This window comes from Podarcis vaucheri (genome assembly GCF_965113315.1).
Source record: "Podarcis vaucheri genome assembly, chromosome: 2".
In the NCBI taxonomy this organism is placed as follows: Eukaryota; Metazoa; Chordata; class Lepidosauria; order Squamata; family Lacertidae; genus Podarcis; species Podarcis vaucheri.
In genome coordinates this window covers 3,318,625-3,338,976 of record NC_138760.1, presented here as the reverse complement: position 1 = coordinate 3,338,976, position 20,352 = coordinate 3,318,625, and the positions used below count along the sequence as shown (strand labels likewise).

At 46.6% G+C, this 20,352-nt stretch overlaps 1 long non-coding RNA gene across 1 annotated transcript; it reads right to left on the bottom strand.

Moving 5' to 3' along the window:
• Positions 1-808: 808 nt before the first annotated feature.
• On the bottom strand, positions 809-3,716 carry LOC309526311. Its single transcript, XR_014216721.1, has 3 exons — positions 3,376-3,716; positions 2,871-2,994; positions 809-962 (listed from the first exon to the last, which is right to left on the bottom strand). It is a non-coding gene; the product is annotated as an uncharacterized lncRNA (long non-coding RNA).
• Between the last annotated feature and the right edge of the window lie 16,636 nt (positions 3,717-20,352).

Genomic DNA, 20,352 nt, shown 5'->3' with positions numbered 1-20,352 from the left:
CTCTCTTCATCCCCTTGAAAATAAGTTTGAGGGCCACATAAAATTAAGCTAAGGGCCACACAGACTCTGAGTTGCAGGTTCATCTGAGGTACCACTAATGCCTTTGCAGTTTTGCTGTCAGGTGTCAGTGAGAGAGAGAGTCCCAAGTATCTTTCTCTAGAGCAGGGATGGGGATCTGTGACCCTCTAGAAGTTTTTGGGCTCCTTGCTCACTTGGCACATTTTTTTCCTTACTTCTGTGGGCTGCCACACCACACCTGCGGAATGTAGCTGTTTGAAGGAAGGAAGCGCTCCAAGCGGTGTGGTCCCACCCTCTGTCCTGCCCTGAGGAGCAACATGCTGATAAGCAGGAGGCTGTGCTGTGCGCACGTACAATCCTGCTGGCCCTCCAGTTAAGCAGGAAGCCCACACCTTTGGTCTGCCATGGGGCCCACCGCATTCCTGGTTTATCACAAAGGCATCAAATGGAGAGGCATGGCCCTACACCGACACACCCACATCTCCTCCCCCCCGCTCTGTTCACCTTTTGTAGGGACAACACTGCCAATTGTCCCTGGAGTACAAAAGGTCAGAGGCCAATACACCCAGTTCCTTGGAAGCTGCACGCAGGGGTGAGCCACTCAGGTCTCATCTTCAGGGATCATTGTGGGTGCACCGTGAGGTCGCTTTACAAGGCGCTTCTGGGCTGATTGCAAACTCCAGCCCATTCCTGCTCCAGGGCTTGGTTACCTCCTCAGCTGTCTCTTTGATCTCTTCTGTGGAGGAGGTATTAGGTCCATCAGTTCAAAATGACAGGCAGAAGCATCACCTCCAGGTTTTGCAGCAGTATTTATTTACCATGTCCTCCCTCAAACAGCAAACCTTGAGGCCCTATGGTGAGCCTTCAAACAGGGCCACTCCCAGGCAAAGTAGGGGTTTTTCTTGCATAATCGAGGGACTCCCAAGGTATGTGTGGAATATGGGCTTTTAATTAAAAGAAAAAGAAACCAAATTAGCTCATTGCCCTCTAGGAGCCATGGGCAGTTGAATGTCAGATTAGCAGGGAAGACAACCAGGGGAGCAATATCTTTTGGAGTGAATACTGCGGACCCCCATCTTATGCTCAGCCTGTATATATGTGTAAATCAGGAGTGAGGCATCTGTGGTCCTTCAGGTGTTGGTGGACTCCAGCTCCCATTAGCCTCGGCCAGCTTGGCCAATGGTTAGGGATGATGGGAGATGAAGTCCAGCAACATCTGAAGGGTGACAGGTTCCCCACCCCTGGTGTATGTAAAACTTCTAATATAAGGTTTATATACACCAGAGGTGGGGAACACCCTGGGCTCCTTTGGGAGGAAGGGTGGAGTATAAATTTAATTAACATATTACCCAAATGCCATAAGTCACCAGTGATCGCATTCAAAGGGAACCAACCCAGGATATGCATTGGAACTCCTGAGGTCCCGTTAGATATTAGCTTGCTTGTAACAGTATCATTCTCTTCATCTTCTTAACACAAAGTGGGCAGGCATTAGATTTCTCAGTTTGGGTGCCAAAATGTCTTGGGCTGGGGTGAGGATGTGCTACTCAGGAGAAGGACAGGAATTGGCAGCAAAACCATTGTTATAATTTGGAGGCTGGTGTTTTATGTATAGATTTGATTGTTCCCATTTTCATCGGTTGTAAGTTTTTTGTAAGTTTTTCGACTGGGTTGCAAGTCACTCAGAGATTGCCCTGTGATAGGCAACTGACTGACGATATTGTGGTTTCACAATTTTCTGATTCTTTTTGAGTATTTATTGCTGTAATCTGCACTGAGCTCACTTGACAACGATAATAAGCAAGCAAGCAAGCAAGCAAACGAAAACCCCTCAGATTTGCTAAGCCCTCTCCAAGGTGACCTGGCTGGGGTAGAACTGGTTTTCTTCTTGGGGATGCAAGAACTGAGACACATGAAGCAATGAGGAAGAAAAGTTATCATCTGAGTGTGTGCAGAATGCTTTCCCCTCACCATCAAGTCATCAAAGACATTTTCATACATTTATTTACTTATTTTCATTTATTATTGCATTTGAATCCCACCTTTCCTCTAAGGAGTTCAAGGTGGTGTACATTAAGGTTACCAGACGTCCCCGTTTGCTGGGGACAGTCCCTGGATTTACAAACCAGTCCCCATACAAAATCCATTGAAGTTGAAAAATGTCCCCGGATTCATTGAAAAAAATCTGGTAACCTTCGTGTACATGGTTCTCCTCCTCCTCCTCATCTCCTCACAACAACCTTGCAAGGTAATTTAGGCTGAGGCACAGCCCCCGTCTTCCCTGGCTGGAGTCAATGGAATTTTTTGTCCAACATCATCTGGAGGGCCGATAGTGAACTACCCCTTCCTTGCCTCCACATTTTAGACCTTTTGCCTCTCCTTTTAGAGACTGAGCACAGCACGGCTCTATATTGCATAAGGTGCTCAACCATGAGAACCAACACAGGAAGCAGAAGCTGATAAGCTTATCAGTTATGACAAACTAGATGGGAGAACTCACCTTGAGGGTGTGCCCCATAGAAAGGGACTAGAGCTGAAACGAGGGTTTGTGAATGGGGCCTTAATTTTGTGTGCGCCTGGGTGTGGACTTGCACTCCAGTCGGAGTGGGTGGCTGGGGGGGGAGGAGTGGGGAGTGGTTGTCAGAGTTGGCAAATGGAGCAAGCAGGGTCAACAACCCCTAGTAACGTACAAAAATAAAGCCCAACCAATCAAGAAAACAGAGCAAGAATAATAATCACAACAGCATCAAAACATACAAAATTGTCCAGCGCTAGAGAACAACAAAATGAGAAAAATTTAAGGGCAGCACCCAATACCACTAAAAAGCACAGTCCAGAGGAGTGGTCTTTACCTTCTGCCTGGAAACTCTGCTACAGGAGGAAAGTAGAGCCAAAGCAATCTGGGTCCCATCACTGAGGAGGCCTCTGCACACGTCCTTGCGCCCTGAACTTCACACGACAAGTGCGAAAAGTCTCCTGAAGATCTCAGAAGTTCATACGGGAGGGAGTGGAAACAAATCAGGGGGATTTTAAATTACACAAATCTTTGGGAAGGGCTCAGGAGCAGAGAATCTGCTTTGTGTGTAGAAGGTTCCAGGTTCAATTGCTGGGTTGGGCTGGGAGAGTGACCCCTGCCTGAAACCTAGGAGAGCCCTTGCAGACAGTACGGAGCTAGGGGGACCAGCTTCCTATGTTCCTGTAAGTTTAACATACCAGGCCAGCTTCCATGGGCCAGACTCCTCTTTGCCTGATGCATGAAGTGGTTGTCCTAATGGACAGTAGGGCTGGTTCTAAGTTAACCCCCCCCCCCAATGTTCCCCTTATATTATTGGCCCTCTCCAATGTTGGTGTCCTTACCTGGTGGTGATGGAGGAATCAGTAGGGGCAGTGCTGTGATTTGTGCCAGCTTGCTGCAAGCCGCCTGCCATTTTAAATTTCCCACAATGCATCTGAGGTTGCCTCTCTCCAAGGCGTGTGGGGACTTTGAATGGCAGGGGCTGCAGATGTCAGTGGCAGGTTCCTCTGGCACACTGGGGCTTCCACCAGCAGCTCCCTGAGAATACTGCTTGTTGATGCAGGTCCTGGCGAGTGTACATATACATATATATCTCCTGAGTACAGAGATTAGAAGGGGAGTGGAAAATGTATGTGTGCATTTCTAAGCCAAGTAAAGCCAAAAGGTCGAGCAATACAAGTCATAGCAATAGGTGTGTCACACTACTGTGCAGAGCATTCCATGCTAGTGGCCTCTGAAGATGAATAGGCAAGCAAGATCAATATTGTAAATACATACCTAAAGAGGGACAATTACTTTCCATTGGGAGCTTGCCACTCCCAGGATTTGTTGAGCCCCAAAACCAGAATATATGATTTGCTGGCAAGTTCCAATGTGACACTTTTTTGAGGTGTAGTGTGGGTTAAAGTACGACAAGGTTAAGACCTTGGCTTCTCTCCCCCACTCCCAATTTCTGAGTGCTACCATTTTTAGATCCCTATAGTGTCCACTTATCCTCTTCCTTGCAGACAGTTCCATTTAGCCGCAGGCAAGACATGATGAGAATTGTAGTCCAGCAACATATGGTAGGCCATAAGTTCTCCATGTCCTAAAATAGGTGTTTGTTCAGATTTTTAAAAGAAATGGGTCCCCAAATCCATATTTGGATTAAAGGCGGTTTCTGGGCCTGAAATGGTTTGAGGATGTAGAGCAGGGTTTCCCAACCTTGGGTCTCTAGCTGTTTTTGGACTACAACTCCCATCACCCTTAGCTAGCAGGACCAGTGGTCAAGGAATTGTAGTCCCAAAACATGGGGAACTCTGATTTAGAGGGCCACAGGCTCCTCACTTCAGCTGTATGGGAACCTTGCCTGGTATCAGGCTCTTTGCCCTCAGTAGTAACCCGCACTGCCTTCTGCAGCTAGGATAATATCCTGCTGCCGCATTCCTCTCTTTATTGTGAGATGGTCTACTTTGCTCTCCCCTGCTGGATTTTGCAGTCTCATCACAGATCTTCTCCACCACTTCCCTCACCACACCCATCACGGCCAGCTCCACTCCTTTCTGAGTGTTTATACTGCAAATATTTGCAATCTCTCTCTCCCTGGTCAGCTCCTTTGTGCAACCGGACAGATTTGTTTCTTGATCTTCTCATCCCTTGAGCGTTTAAAAATGCATGTTAAGCTGTTCTTCTTTTGGATAGCCCTACAGGTTTCGGAGAGGTCAAAGAGTTGCTCAGAATAATGCATAGTATTCTGGGGTGTGTCCACAAGCAATGTAAAGAATAAGGCTTGACCTCTTGTTTCTGGACAGCACAAATAATGGAAAGTGCCCAGAACTGTATTGTTTTGTTATATTTGTTCTCTTCTTAAAAGGCCACGAGAATTGCCTTGCCGTTTATCCAGCAGCTCTTTTCCAACAACAGCCCAGCCAGGTGCCCTTGGGAAGCTCACAATCAGGGCGGCATTTAGAGGCATTTAGCAGCCGGCATTTAGAGGCATTCTGTGTGTGGTACATGATGGGTCATTGTAGTTTTCAGTGGGATAGGCTTCCGTCTCCCCAAGCCTAATTGCTCCATGGGAAGATGGCAGAATCTTCCTGGATATTGCAGCTGGGAAGTCAGTCTGAAAATGTGTGTATGGTGAGTGAAATGAATAAATGGGAGTGGATGTGAATAAATGGATGTTTATATGCTTGTGTGTGGTTGTGTGTGGGAGTGCTGGCCACTTTGCTTTGGCCCTGCTTTCTATTGTCATGTGGCCTCTAGCAGGTTAGCCATGAGGGAAAGCAGCTCTCAAGCGGAAATAAGAGATTCATAGAATCATAGAATCATAGAGTTGGAAGAGACCACAAGGGCCATCGAGTCCAACCCCCTGCCAAGCAGGAAACACCATCAGAGCACTCCTGACATATGGTTGTCAAGCCTCTGCTTAAAGACCTCCAAAGGAGGAGACTCCACCACACTCCTTGGCAGCAAATTCCACTGTCGAACAGCTCTTACTGTCAGGAAGTTCTTCCGAATGTTTAGGTGGAATCTTCTTTCTTGTAGTTTGGATCCATTGCTCCGTGTCCGCTTCTCTGGAGCAGCAGAAAACAACCTTTCTCCCTCCTCTATGTGACATCCTTTTATATATTTGAACATGGCTATCATATCACCCCTTAACCTCCTCTTCTGCAGGCTAAACATGCCCAGCTCCCTTAGCCGTTCCTCATAAGGCATCGTTTCCAGGCCTTTGACCATTTTGGTTGCCCTCCTCTGGACACGTTCCAGTTTGTCAGTGTCCCTCTTGAATTGTGGTGCCCAGAACTGGACACAGTACTCCAGGTGTGGTCTGACCAGAGCAGAATACAGTGGCACTATTACTTCCCTTGATCTAGATGCTATACTCCTATTGATGCAGCCCAGAATTGCATTGGCTTTTTTAGCTGCCGCGTCACACTGTTGGCTCATGTCAAGTTTGTGGTCAACCAAGACTCCTAGATCCTTTTCACATGTACTGCTCTCAAGCCAGGTGTCACCCATCTTGTATTTGTGCCTCTCATTTTTTTTGCCCAAGTGCAATACTTTACATTTCTCCCTGTTAAAATTCATCTTGTTTGTTTTTGCCCAGTTCTCTAATCTGTCAAGGTCGTTTTGAAGTGTGATCCTGTCCTCTGGGGTGTTAGCCACCCCTCCCAGTTTGGTGTCATCTGCAAATTTGATCAGGATGCCCTTGAGTCCATCATCCAATTGCTCATTCCAGTTCCAGGAAATCTCTCTCTCTCTCTCAAATCTGCCACCAATCCATCTTGCAGTAATGAGCTCCCCAAATTAACCATGTGATACAGGAGGAAGTGCTTTTTTTGGTCTGTCCTGAATCTATTGCCTATGATCTTCATTGGGCTATATTATTATGAGAGAAGCAGAAAATGGTCTTCTCTCTATACTGTACAGTCATACCTTGGAAGTTGAACACTTCGCAAGTTGAATGTTTTGGCTCCCAAACGCTTCCGCGGCTTCCAATTGGCTGCAGGAGCTTCCTGCAACCAATCGGAAGCCACGCCTTGGTTTCCGAACATTTTGGAAGTCAAACGGACTTCTGGAACAGATTCTGTTCAACTTCTGAGGCACAACTGTAATTTTATAAACTTCTAGCATACCCCCTCCCCCACCATGTTTGTTTTCAAATGATACTCATAATCATTCCCCAAATGGCAACTTACCATGTTGTATATTAGGGATGCAAGCATATACAGTTTCCTAGGAGTGAATCCCATTGAACTCAATGGACTTATTTATGAGTAGACATGCATAGCATTGTGCAGTAAATCACTTAGCAAGATGGCAGCGTTGTCCCAAGTGGTGAGGAGCGTTTGCCCTAGTTGCTCCCAGAGTGTCTTTATATGGTGAAATTGCTCTGCTTACACGGCAATGTATCACTGACCATGCACATTCCACAACAGTGCTGAAGTCTGCTCTTAGTTCTTTGTTTGCACAGAAGCCTGGAACACAGCACCATCAGATACAGTAATTCAAAAAGAACTAAAGTGTATATGCCCTTGAACTTACTTTATACGTCAAAACAAGCATTAGGCTATTCCATATCATATATCTGCATGACTGCAGGGCTGTCCTCTTCAAGATTCAAAAATATTTTCTCTACATGACCACTTGGTAATTTGTCATTTGAGTTCAGCAGGTATGACCAGTTATTCACCATTTTCTGGTTAATCGTCACATCTATCTTGGTGTTAAACTCTTTCCTACATTACACATCAGCCATCACAAAGTTTCTCCCTCTCATTCAGTGGCAGCCCACCAGTCTTGAGTGCTGGATGAGTGAACCTGTATGGTACAAACTTCTTCAAGCATTGGTCCATCACATTTATGCTTTACATTTTGAGGTCAATACATTTACAATACACTTACATTTTGTCTTAGAGACAAAAACAAGGCACAGTTCCCTTAATTTCCCCCCAGACACCCCCCCACCATTTATTTGGGTCAAGGCAGTTGGTGGAAGGGAGCTGTTTGCTTGTGATTTAATTATGGGGCGGCTATATAAATGAAGTGAGTAAATAAATAACCCCACCAACCACATTATTTCCCTGATCATCGAAACCTCCCTCCCAGAATCTGCTGCTAGCCTGGCAAATACCTGTATGGTGCCATACTTTTTAAAATCTGCTGTGCGTATAATATCAGCTTCAGAGGGGCAATTTTGATCAGGGAGCCAGGGTGAGGGCATGGGTTGTTTTGTTTGTTTCATTTCATGGATTTAGGGTAGCCTTGTAAGCAAGTCAACTGATATCATTGAGTCTACTCTTAACTTAGGTGGACACCACCCTTCTATTCCACCCTTCATCAAGTTCTGGGGTGAAATGCTCCCTTCCCCAGTGCTCTGATACTGAGCCCCTGCAACCCACACGCTGCTTTAACTGGAGGCCAGGAAGGGAGCTCTGATCACGGACCTCCAGACTTGCATCAGTTTCAGCCCTCAGGTGTGCATGAAATAGTTTTCACTGAGACATCCCTCCCCGGAGAAGATCTCTAGCAGATGCCTCTGGGGTTAATTCTCTACATTTCCTTCCTCGTAGCTTTGCACAACCAGTGACTGTGGTTCTCCCTGATTTATGGTCTGAGTGGAAGCTGGGACTTCTCACTCTCATTCCTGGGTGAAGTCATGAAGCATTCCAGAGAGAAAGCTTTATCAGTTCAGCAACCAGCCCCCAAATTCTACAAACCCCTAGATGGGAATGGCAGAATCTCACCTCAGTGAATACTGTCAAGAGGCAGCATCTGGCCATAACAGTGGGGGTGCAGGGTGAAGCCTCCCTCCCAATGTGGGTGGTTTTGCTGCGGAGGCTGAGGCGGTTGCAAGGTTGGGCCATTGGGCTTTTGCTAGTGGGATCATGGCCAGTCTGGCACTCCCTCTGGGGCTCACTGCCATCCCTCCCATCCCAACAGGCAGCAGCAGATTATTTATTTATATAATTTACTCAAAACATTAATAGGTAAAGGTAAAGTATGGGCCAGTCGTGTCAGACTCTAGGGTTGTGCGCCCATCTCACTTAAGAGGCCGGGGGCCAGCGCTGTCTGGAGACACTTCCGGGTCACGTGGCTAGCGTGACGAAGCTGATCTGGCGAGCCAGCACCAGCGCAGCACACGGAAACGCCGTTTACCTTCCCGCTATAAAGTGGTACCTATTTATCTACTTGCACTTAAGGGTGCTTTCGAACTGCTAGGTGGGCAGGAGCTGGGACCAAGAGACGGGAGCTCACCTCGCCACGGGGATTTGAACCGCCGACCATGCGATCGGCAAGCCCTAGGCACTGAGGTTTTACCCACAGCGCCACCCGCGTCCCAAACATTAATACCCTGGCTTTAAAGACCCAAGAACGACTCCCACTGGAGCAAACCACAGGCCCATCTAGTCCAGCATCCTGTTCCCACAGGGACCAAACATGATGCCTCTGAGAAGACCACCAGCAGCACCTGAGGGCAACAGCACTTTCCACGTTCCCTGAGCAACTGGCAAGGTCACTCCCACACCATCTGTTTGAAGCCCATGACTTACAACCCTGGGAACTGCGGTTTACCCCTCACAGAGCTTCAATTCCCAGCACCCTTAACAAACTACATTTCTCATGATTCTTTGTGGGGAACCACGTGCTTTGCATGTAGGATGTGGATGTGGGCCTACTGCCTCTGGTGGTGAAGATATCACTGTTAGCCAACAGTCCTTCTCCTCCATGAATCTGTCTCATCGTATTTTAAAGCTGTCCAGTCTTTGCTGCACGGCGGCTTCCAGCATCAGTTAAATATAGATCCATATTATAGAATAATGGTAACAAATGATAAAAGAATAATATCTTCCATAACTTCATACATGCTGCTGCCCTTTTCTGATTGATGTTCCCTAGGAGCGCACAGAGGAAGGAGTTTGTGGTTGCAGCACCACGGAGAGCTCCAAAGGTCAGAAGCAAACCAGTCCCTTCTGAGTCCCTGCCTTCAATTTACCTCTCCTAGGCTGTGCCCTGGGGAGCCAACCCTCTGGGCACTTGTCAAGAAAGGTCACTTGTCCTGCATTCCAGGGCCTTCTGGCTGGTGCCTTCCCTGCCTAGGTGGACTGAGGAGTAATTGTGGGGGGCACTCAGTTCCTCTGGTCCAGGGTCAGGCATCCACCGGGACCCTGGCTCCGGCTCTATGGGTCCTGGTGCTGTAGGAGGTGCTTCAAAGGACTCCTCCTCTTCCAGTTTCAGTACTCTCCTGATGCCATTTGCTCATTTGCTTAGAAGCAATTGTACTTCTGCAAATTTGCACTGTTCTCTGCTTTGACTGCCCTATTTAACTCAAAGTAGATTGCTGTCCATGTTCCCCCACCCTCTTTCTCTCTGTATTTTTGCTGGAAGCCACTCAGAGTGGCTGGAGCAACCTAGGCAGATAGGTGGAGTGTAATAAATATTTGTTGTTGTTATGTCAGGAGGAGACTGGGTAAAAGATTGGCCACCCTGTCTAGAGTCTCTGATTATTATTATTATTTTAGTTTCCCATCTGGTGTACAGAGCCAGAGAGATTGTAGAACCTGAACTTTCTTTGATGGGTGTGGCAGAATCTCTCTCTCCGATCTTGCCTCCTTTGTTTGCACATTCCTGTCTCTTTGTTGCCTCAGATTGCAGCAGGCTGCCAAACAAAACAAAACAATAATAACAATTATATTTAGAAAGTCTTTCCCAAACTAGAAAACCAAATAACTTGAATGTGATCAATCCAGAACGCCCTGCTGGTTGAAGAGGAGAAGGGAGACTCTTTGCTCCTTAGCCTTTCTCTTTTGTGTGTGATTTGAATGTTTCCGCTTCTGGTTTTGAATGTGGCTTTTTTAGGAGTTCAAAGAGTCTTTATGTACCCACAGATGGTGCTAATACATTGCCAGCAGATGCATCACCCTTATTCCAAAGCTTTCATAGTGAAATGCAAGTTTCCTTTTCTTTTTCTTCTTTGCAAGTTACTTTGCTTCCCCTGCCACGTTTCCTCCAAGGAGCAGGTAGTTTGCCTGTCTTCCATTTTATCCCAACAACAACCCTGTGAAGTAGGTTAGGCTGACTTGCCCAAGGTCAACGCAGGAAGCTTCACAGCTGAATGAAGATTGAATGGCAGTCCCAGTTCTAGTCTCTCAATCCACTATAATGTATCTCCTGATTTGGGCTTCATTGAAAGGGGAGCAAATGGCTACTATTGAAGTTTCATATTAGTGCATTTTTACTGCTACAGAGGGGCACATGTTGGATTTTCTGTCCAAGGTGCCAAAATAATTTGACTGGCCCCCGGGGGAGGACACAATTTGTTGCTTTACCTCAAGCTCCGATCATTCTGTGGCCACATTTCACACCATACATTTAAAGGACTATGATACCTCTTTGAACAGTCATGGCTCACGGCTTCCCCCAAAGAATTCTGGGAGCTGTAGTTTGAATTTATTGGGGGAGCCATGAGTGTTCCAAGTGGTATCACAGTGCCGTAAATGTATTAAGTGAACACTCTACTTGCCAGTGAATCCGGGCTCTACCCAGCACTGCCTCTTTCCCATCTGGTCACCGTCTATGTTGTAGTCAACCATTTGTGGTTATCCGATGCTGTCCAGAAGGACATGATGGAGATGCCAGACCTATATGGCAGAGAGTGTCACATTTAGTCCATTGACAGCACTGGGCCATATGGTGAACTAGGCCACCAGGCCAAGTGTTGGAAGGGTGGTGGAAAACTGAAGGGGGGATCCATAAATCACAGGCGGCCCATCCCAGCTTGTTAAGAGGAATGTTTCCATTCTTCATGTCACCCATAAAGTTTATCTCTACACTCTCCAGGTCACTGGAATTTATTTAGAGGAAGGGTGATAAGTCTTAGATAATTTTTTTCTTCAAAAAATTGCCTGAACTCAGCATTGTTCCCCTAGGTGTGGCTGGAATGCGTGGAGGGGGGTAGCCAGGAGCTATTTCAAGAGAGAAAATGTGCTTTGCTGAAATGCGATGTTTGGCTCAAAGACTAGTTTTTGCTGGTTGGTGTGGAGAGGAAACAGGATCCCGTTCCCTAGCTCTTCTAGCCTGCCAGGTTCCTCTCTGGGACCTGTGTGAGCAGGATGAGAAACAGATGCAGGTGATGCAGCACGTAGCTTTGGCTCAAACCATTTAAGGCTTTAAATCAGAGATGGGGATCCTGTTGTTGTAAGATGCTGTTGGACTCCAGCTCCCACCATCCCTGACAATGACTGAGACTGATGGGAACTGGAGTCCAACAAAATCTGGAAGGTCACAGGTTTGCCATCCATTACTTTTAAAACCAGCACTTTAAATTGGGCTGGAAACCATCGTGGCTTGTGCAGCAAAGGCATTAACAAAACTGCCCACCTCACCTCCATCATCAGCAGCCACATTCTGCACCAAATGAAGTTTCTGAACTATCTTTAAAAGTTGTCCCAGGTTGGGTGAATTACAGTAGCCAAGCCTGAATGAACATTCTACGGACTAAAGATCTGCAAGACAATCCAGCAACACACACACACACACACACACACACACACACACACACTGGATTGGAGGGGGGGGAGTAAGAAGGCAATAACCAACTTGACTGCAAAATGTTGGTGACATGTTCACGCCCCAACCCTGTCCTTGCACATAGAAAACTAGCTTGTTAGGTAGAAGGCTAAAGCAGACCAGTGTAAGAACCAAATGGTGGACTAGATGAGCCTTTGGTCTCTTTCCCCCTTCTTCTGTTCTTATCTGTACTAACTCAATCTTATGCATGCCGGCTCAGAAGTAAGTCCCATTGCATTTAATAGGGCTTATTCTAGGGAAGTGTATATAAATTGCAGCCAAAGTTGAGTTTCCACACAGAATTGTGTGTTGTTGTTGTTTTTTAAAAAAACACTGGGATTTTTTATTCTGTTGTGCTTATAACTGCCTTTTTGGGTGTTTCATGGACAAAAAACAGTATATCAAATCAATAAATCAACTTACTCAACAAAATATTGAGTGATTGGTCTGGCTTTCTGGAATGTATGTTCTAATGAAAATGTCTCTTTGTTGAGACTTGACTTTTGAGATATATAAAATAAATACATTGTTGTACTCAGTTATAGACCTGTCATGGAATTTTCTGCAATCCAAGAAACTTTCTTCCCAAGTGTGAATTGGGATTGCAGCCATATAAACACAAAGGTAAGTCTCAGTAAATAGCCAGGATACTTTTCTATCCTCACCTGCTGCTTCTCCTGGATCTTCCACGCTAAGGGATGCCAACAGAGGCAGGGGAGCGGATAGAGGCTGCATAGGGTGAGTGCTGCAGAACAGCAATAAAATATGGATGGAGAAACAGGCCAAGTAGGCACCTGGGAAGTCAGAATCTGACTTCGGTCCCATATGCACCCATAACAATGAACATGTACCATGGGTTATGCTGAATACTGTAGGGTAGTTTGCTAGTGTGCTGTGCACGTGCAAGAATTCAGCAATTTGCAAAAACTCTGCTAATTTAATGCACCTTCTAAGCATCAACACTAAAAAGTATAGTGGTCCTCTAGATGTTGACAGGTTCTAGCTCCCATCAGCCCTGCCTCAGCCGGAGGAGAACTGCAGACCAGAGAAGCTGGTATAAGTTGCAATTTCAGCTGAATTTGGGGGGGACCACTTGAAGCATGTGTTGTGTTGAGCTATTTCAATTGCTTTTGTTTGATTTGCAAACAGTTGTAAAAGTCTGTAACTTTTGATAATAGACCCGATTTGCAATGGGGGTTGAACAATATTGATTGCAACTGTATATATATGCATATATATATATGCTTTCGTAGATTTTTATATATATATATATATGCGTATATATATATATATATATATATATATATATATATATATATATATACACTGTATATATATGTGTATATATATATATATATAACTGTATATATATGCGTGTGCGTGCTGTTATTTGATTTTGGTTTCCATTTCTTGGCACTTTGCTGTTTGCCATCCGAGGTTCCTTTGGGAGGAAGGGTGAGATACAAATTCAACAAACAGACATGTACCTGGGAATACGTCCCACTGAACTCAATGAGACTTAACTTCTGAGCATAGGCTTGCACATTGATGGTCCTGCTGCTCTAGAGCATCTCTGTGCCAACCAGGCATTTTGCAAAGACATTTGTTTCTCATCTGTATAAATAAATGCTTACGCTACCACAGTGTCATGTCACACTCAAATGAAGTCAAATAACCTTCTGGGTGAGTGCAGAATAAAAACTCAAGTTTTTAAAACAATATTGACAATACCAGAATAATCAACATCAAAACGCCCTGCTGAAGGACTGACATCTTTAGCCTAACTGCACAGTGTCCATGTTGATGGATTAGACAGTGAACCCGTTAAAAGGCCTGCCTGGCTATGGGCATGAATGAAAGGGTGTTACCTTGGCTGGGATGCATGCTGACTGGGCGAGGCAGGTAAGTAAACCGTCTTTTGCCAAGCTGAAAGTTGATCTGTCAACATGGCACGTTCCAGTATTTTGCATTTGCTTTTGCTTAAGCAAATGAATGAGCTACCTATGGGAGCCAATAAACCATATATTACTCATGCAATGACAGTGTCTCAGGAATTGGGATTGCCACTGGGGTACTTTGCATTTTTTATGTTGGTTTCATCAGCTGGAGTTATATTAAAAACTGACAAGTCACTGGGTCTGGGTATATACTCCCAAGTATGGGGCCCATTTGGTTTAATTTTCATTAGTTCCAGGAGGTGACCCACGTCTAGCACCAGCCCTTGGTCAGATTGGGCACTAGCCAAGGGCCCCAGGACTCAGAAAGGGGCCTCACCAGCTCAACCTGCCACTCCCTTGCTCATTGCCAGCTCCTTCCTCTCAGAGCCTGGCATGAAAGACCATATTCCCTCATACGAGTATGATTCTATCTAGAGTCTGAGATGCTCCAGAGAGGCCCTTCTCTTGGTCCTACCACCTCTCAGGCATGCTTGGTAGGAATGCAGGAGAGGGCCTTCTCAGTGGCTGCTCCCAGACTTTGGAACTTCCTCCCTAGAGAAGCTAGACTGGCTTCTTCTTTGTTTTGCTGCCAGCAGCTAATGACTTTCTTGGTAATTGATTGCTTTTCATGAAAGGTCTGGTGCCATGCTGTTTCACATTGGTATGTGTCAGGGAACTGCCATCAGCTCAGAGGCGAGAGGTGGAAGGGCAGTTGGGTTACAGGGAGCCTCCAAAGATCGTGATAAGCAGCACGTCTGCCATGGAGGAGGGAAGCCACACCTCCAGTGGGGAAGAGATGCAGGGCTCGGAGGATGCAAGGGAGAGACAGAGCACTGTGCATGAGCAAAGCGGGGGGGGGGGAGGGAGGTCCCCCTTTGGCCACGCCCTCTATGCGCAGTAGGTTTACGTGCAGAGAGGGGAGGCGTCGGCTGGGGGTCAAGAGACTACTCTGCTGGGGAAATTTAAGGACTGCCCACTCTCAGATTCTGCTAGTGACCGAGCAAGACATGGAATTGAGACGCTCTGCACTTTGAATGTTTTTGCACCGATAATAAAGCCTTTGAAAAGACCAGTGGGAGTCTTGCCTGTTCGCTCTCGAGCAACCACGCCGGCAGGCATAACAGTATGGTTTTAATAGATTTTATACAGTGGTACCTCAGGTTACAGACACTTCAGGTTACAGACGCTTCAGGTTACAGACTCAGCTAACCCAGAAATAGTAGAAGAAGAAGAGAAGAGTTTGGATTTGATATCCCGCCTTTCACTCCCCTTCAGGAGTCTCAAAGCGGCTAACAATCTCCTTTTCCCTTCCTCCCCCACAACAAACACTCTGTGAGGTGAGTGGGGCTGAGAGACTTCAGAGAAGTGTGACTGGCCCAAGGTCACCCAGCAGCTGCATGTGGAGGAGCGGAGACGCGAACCCGGTTCCCCAGATTACGAGACTACTGCTCTTAACCACTACACCACACTGGCTCCCTCGGGTTAAGAACTTTGCTTCACGATGAGAACAGAAATCACGCGGCGGTGGCAGCGGGAGGCCCCATTAGCTAAAGTGGTGCTTCAGGTTAAGAACAGACCTTCAGAACGAATTAAGTTCTTAACCCGAGGTACCACTGTATATGTATATGTATACAGTTTTAATTCTAGCAGTTTTATAATGATTGTTTTTTCCTATGTTTTTAGTGGTTCTTATTTTTATCTGTAAACTGCCTTGAATTCTGTCAGAGGGAAAAGGTGGATATTAATAATTCCCTGTGCCACTACGACCGTTTAGTGTGCTGGCTGGAAAGACTTTAAAAAGGTATGAACATATACATTCTAATTTAAAAGTCCTCCTAGGCTCTGCAGAAAATCTTGGTGGCAACCCAGGCACTCTCCTGGCCACCTTGACATCTGGTTTCTAAAAGCATTCTGCCTTGGCCCTTTCTCAGAGTCCAGGTGCTGAGGGAAGTGGCAGAAAGTCATCCTGGGCGGAGGAAGAGGAGGAGGAGGAGGAGGATTGGTGGTGCTGCCACCACAGATACGATGGTTGTTGGCTGGGGGGTTAGTGGAGGGGCCCCAGTGGCTGGACCATGCACGGGCCTCATGCGGTCTGGCGCTGGGCCTGAGGTGGCAGCCTGTGGCAGCAGGTGCTAGGAGCCAGCAGCGGCCACCCCTAATTCCTCCCGAGCCACCCCAGGCATTACCCTCTGTTCCCACATAACCTGTCCTGAGCCCCCGAACGTGCCCCGATGCCTCCCTTCATGTGTGGAGGAGGACCCCTTTCCATCCCCTGTGTTGACGTAAGATTCAGCTGCCAGTGCAGAGGGCTTCTCTACAGGAAACGTGAGAGAGAGGAGGGATTGTGTTCTTCGTTGCCTCAGGCTAGTTCTGAAACAAATGCTGTTCTCATTTGTAGTCCTTTGCCACTTATTCACGGGGTAGAGGGCGGGGTCACCTTCCTTTAGTGGTGGAGGTGACGGGCGGCGACAGCAGGACTCATTCTGACGGCTGCTCTGAGTGGCTGCTCTTCCATTTCCCCAGAATTTATTTGATTTGATTATCTGCCTCCACTGGTTGAGGCAATATGCTAGGTACTGGGAATTGCCAGTGGGGGAGCCACCCCTCTCCTTCTCCCTTCTTTCCCAGTGGTGTTCTGGTGGAACTACGTGAAACTAGGACCTGGGATGTCAGGGTTCGAACCCCCACTCGGCCATGAAGTTCACTGGGTGCCCAGGGGCCAGTTGCTGTCTCTCAGCCTCACCTTCCTCACAGGGTTCTTGTGAGGATGAAATGGGGAGGAATATTGGGGCATATATGGGGAACACTCCTCCAATCCCGCAATGCACACCTATTCTGAAGGGCTGCTTTGACTAAATGTTGTGTAAGAGATCTTTGTTAGGGGCAAGGACAGGAGCAATGATCCTCATGACTGCAGGACAAATCAGATGTGACAGTGCTGGGGTTTTCCTCAAGGGAAGTTTTTATACAGAGGGAAAGACCCTATTGGGGGCCTTCACTGCTGCTACACTTAAGTCAGTGATAACAATTAGGAGTTGTCAGCTGATTAAAACCATTTTAGTGGGCTCACCTTCTTTATAATTAGGGCTGAAACCCTTTCCTCACCAGTTTTCAGACCCATTTGTGTGTGGTGAAATGGGATGGGGGCGGGGGCGGCGATGGTGTCACTGAGTTTCAGAGTAGCTCAATATCCAGGGCTGTGGAGGCAAAACACACCCACTATCTCTGGATCTCCTTCTGGTGGCTGCCATTTCCCCCCATCTCAAAAACTTCTGCGACCAATACTGATCAAAATTTGACCCCCCAACTGATATTCCTTCCTATCAATTCATCAGCGAAAGCTTTCTACTCCTTTCTGTGACTATCTAGTGCAGAACCACTTACTGACAATATAAGCAAAAATATGGAAATAATTGGATTTGCATAATTGATTTGCATAATGTCAGCACACAGCAGGACCCATCCCTCTTTGGTGCAGAACTTGGAGTATGTTGGCCAAAGTCTGGAGGTGAGCCGCTACAGCCTGGTTTATTGCACTGTAACACCAGAAGACACTCCAAAACAGTGGCGTGGGCTGTGCATGCTGCCCTCAGGTGTGGTGGGTGCTGTGTTAAAGTAAAATTCTGGTTTCTGTGTGTGGAATAGAGGAAGGCATCACTTCTTCCTCTGACAGGCTCAAGCGGCAAAATGCCTTAGACCAGCCCTGCTTTCATGATACCCTAAAATCAAGAGCCAGAGGCAGCTACTCCACTCTACCTAATGACGGGACTGTCTCAGAGCCTTTGTTGGACAAGTTTGGGGAAAGGAAGAATTAATAAAGCAAAGAGGGTTAGCCATGGTGGTTTCTGGCATGGAGGCCATTGGCCTCTGTCTATTTCCCAGGGACATCCTTAAGAGCATGATGGGGTTTGATTCTGGAATCAAGTCAAAAGCTTGCTCCCTATCCAGTAGTCACTGAATATTCTTGAAAATCAAACCAGTTGATTTTACTAAAGAAAACCAATCCAAATCAGGCTAGGCAGGGTTCACCTATCACTGCTCACAGGAACATAGGAAGAAGCTACCTTGCAGCTTGTCAGACAACTGGTCCATTTAGGTCAGTACTGTCCACAGTGCAGACTCCACCCACTGACTAACAATGGCTCTCCAGCGCTTCAGGCAGGGGACACTCCTAGTCCCACCAGGAGATGCCAGGGATGGAAGCTGGGGCCTTCGGTAATGCAAAGTGGATGCTCTACCCACTGAACTTGTGGCCTTCCCCAAAATGGAGCTGGTGAGGAACATCTCCTTACAGAGGCTCATTAAAAACTGTGAGCCTAACACAAACATGGGGGTATTTTGAGAGAAGTCCTTGTCAGTATATCCAACTTCACAACAGTATAACGAAGCCCCCAAAGAAACAGGGGCATGTATTCAGCAGCCAGCCCTTCCCAAGTTCCCATCACCTCTCTCACAATGCAGAACATTCCTCTGTCCGCCCTGCCTCCCTCCTAACTGCCAAGAGAGCCTGTCTGACTACGCCAAGAATAACAGACACTGTCTTTATCCCTCCTAATAGCTGCTGTGTAAATATTGCTTCTCCTCATATCTTAATGTCTTCAGACTAAGCACTGTTAAATTTGACAAGCTTTATGAAATCTTGGAAAAACAATTGGAGGAAAATCCCAGAGCGATGGTCAACCAGGATAGTCTAATCTACAGAGCTATAAGGGATACAGCTGAAAGCAAGTTGCAAGTCCATAGAAGCGTCTCTGTATCTTCTGGGTCAGAATGCTGTGGACGTGATTTTAGGCTGAGAGCTTCTTGAACAGAAGCTGCTGTGTTGGAGTCTTTAGTGCACCTTCATTTAAAAAACCTCAAAAGAAAGGTCAGAGAACCTTCATATGCCAACAGGGCTGTGCTGTTGCAGGAGTCACTCACCATGTTCATGTGAGGGGCAAGGCTGGGAGGCAGCTTCTGAAATGTTGAGGTGTGTGCCTGTCTGCTTGAGGCAAGCTGATCAGTTTTTTAAACTCTTGAATTTTATTCAAGTAATTTATATACCACTGTATATTTCAAAGAAAATTTCAAAATGGTTTACAACATCCTAAAAAAGACCACAAATAAAAGCCTTTAAAATTAAAAAACCCACATTCTAGAACACCACAATTAGACAAGATCAATTTAAACTGAAACAACTGACATATGAGGAGCATAAAACTACTAGCAGATCCAAATTACAAGAGACTTTCAGCCCCACCCACCAAATATACAAGCATGCATTTTTAGGTAGCGGCAGGGCTCTCAGCTGCTCAGCTTTAGATTACAGGGTGTGTTGTTTCAGCACTTTAGCCACACAACCACACCAAAGTCCAAACGCTGCAGTGTGGCAACATTCATGTGGTCTTGCATGGCACTGGCCCAACTGCCCTACCAGGAGGGAAGGGGCCTTAGGAGAGTTAACAGCTCCCCCAGATCCTTCCTGTTCATGGACCGCTTCTACGGAAGGCTTTTCTCATCACTGGCCAGAGCAGGACGCCTCTACTGTGAAGTTTCACCATCAAGTTTGATCCTGGCTGGCTATACAGGCTGGTTAATTCGGCAGTGAACTACCAGGGTGATGTGGCTATACTTCTGCACACCATGTTCTGTCGGCAGGAGGGATTCAAGCAGGGCCTGCCCAAGACATTTTGTGGCCTGAGGGGAAGGACAAGATGGCATCCCCCAGGGCACATACAGAAGCCAATTGGACTGGCACTCACAGCTTGGTTCATTCACTGCACTTCAACACCTACAGCCTGAGGCAGCTGCCTCGGTCAGCCTCATTGCAGGACTGGCCCTGATTCAATTTCCTTGGGTTTGCTTGGCCTGCCAAAGCTCCTCATTCCTAGAAGGGCAAATTGCCCCTCTGTTGCAAGTATCTCTCTGTTTATATTGTTCTTCAGGGAACAGAACTGGGACAGTGCAGTCTAAGCAGCTGGCTTGCCCTGCCTTTCTCTTGCCCTTCCTTGTGTGTTGTGGCTATCATAGTTGAACGGCAATTCCGAAATGGTCCTGCATTACCCCACCCAATATTGTAGAATGTTTTTCTTTTGTGCAAAGTGGAGAATGTCTCTAAAGCTTTGCATACACCACAAATTTAAAGCACATTTAAAATATTCCCCCAAAGAATCATTGGAAATTTAGATTACTCCGATATAGCTACAAATTCCAGCACCCTAAAAACACCACAAGTCCCAGGATTCTTGGGGGGGGGGAGAGGGATGAGCTTTAAATGTTTGGTGTGTATACAGTCAATTTATGCAAGGATGGGAAACCTGTGGGACTTTAGATGTTGTCAGACTCCAACTC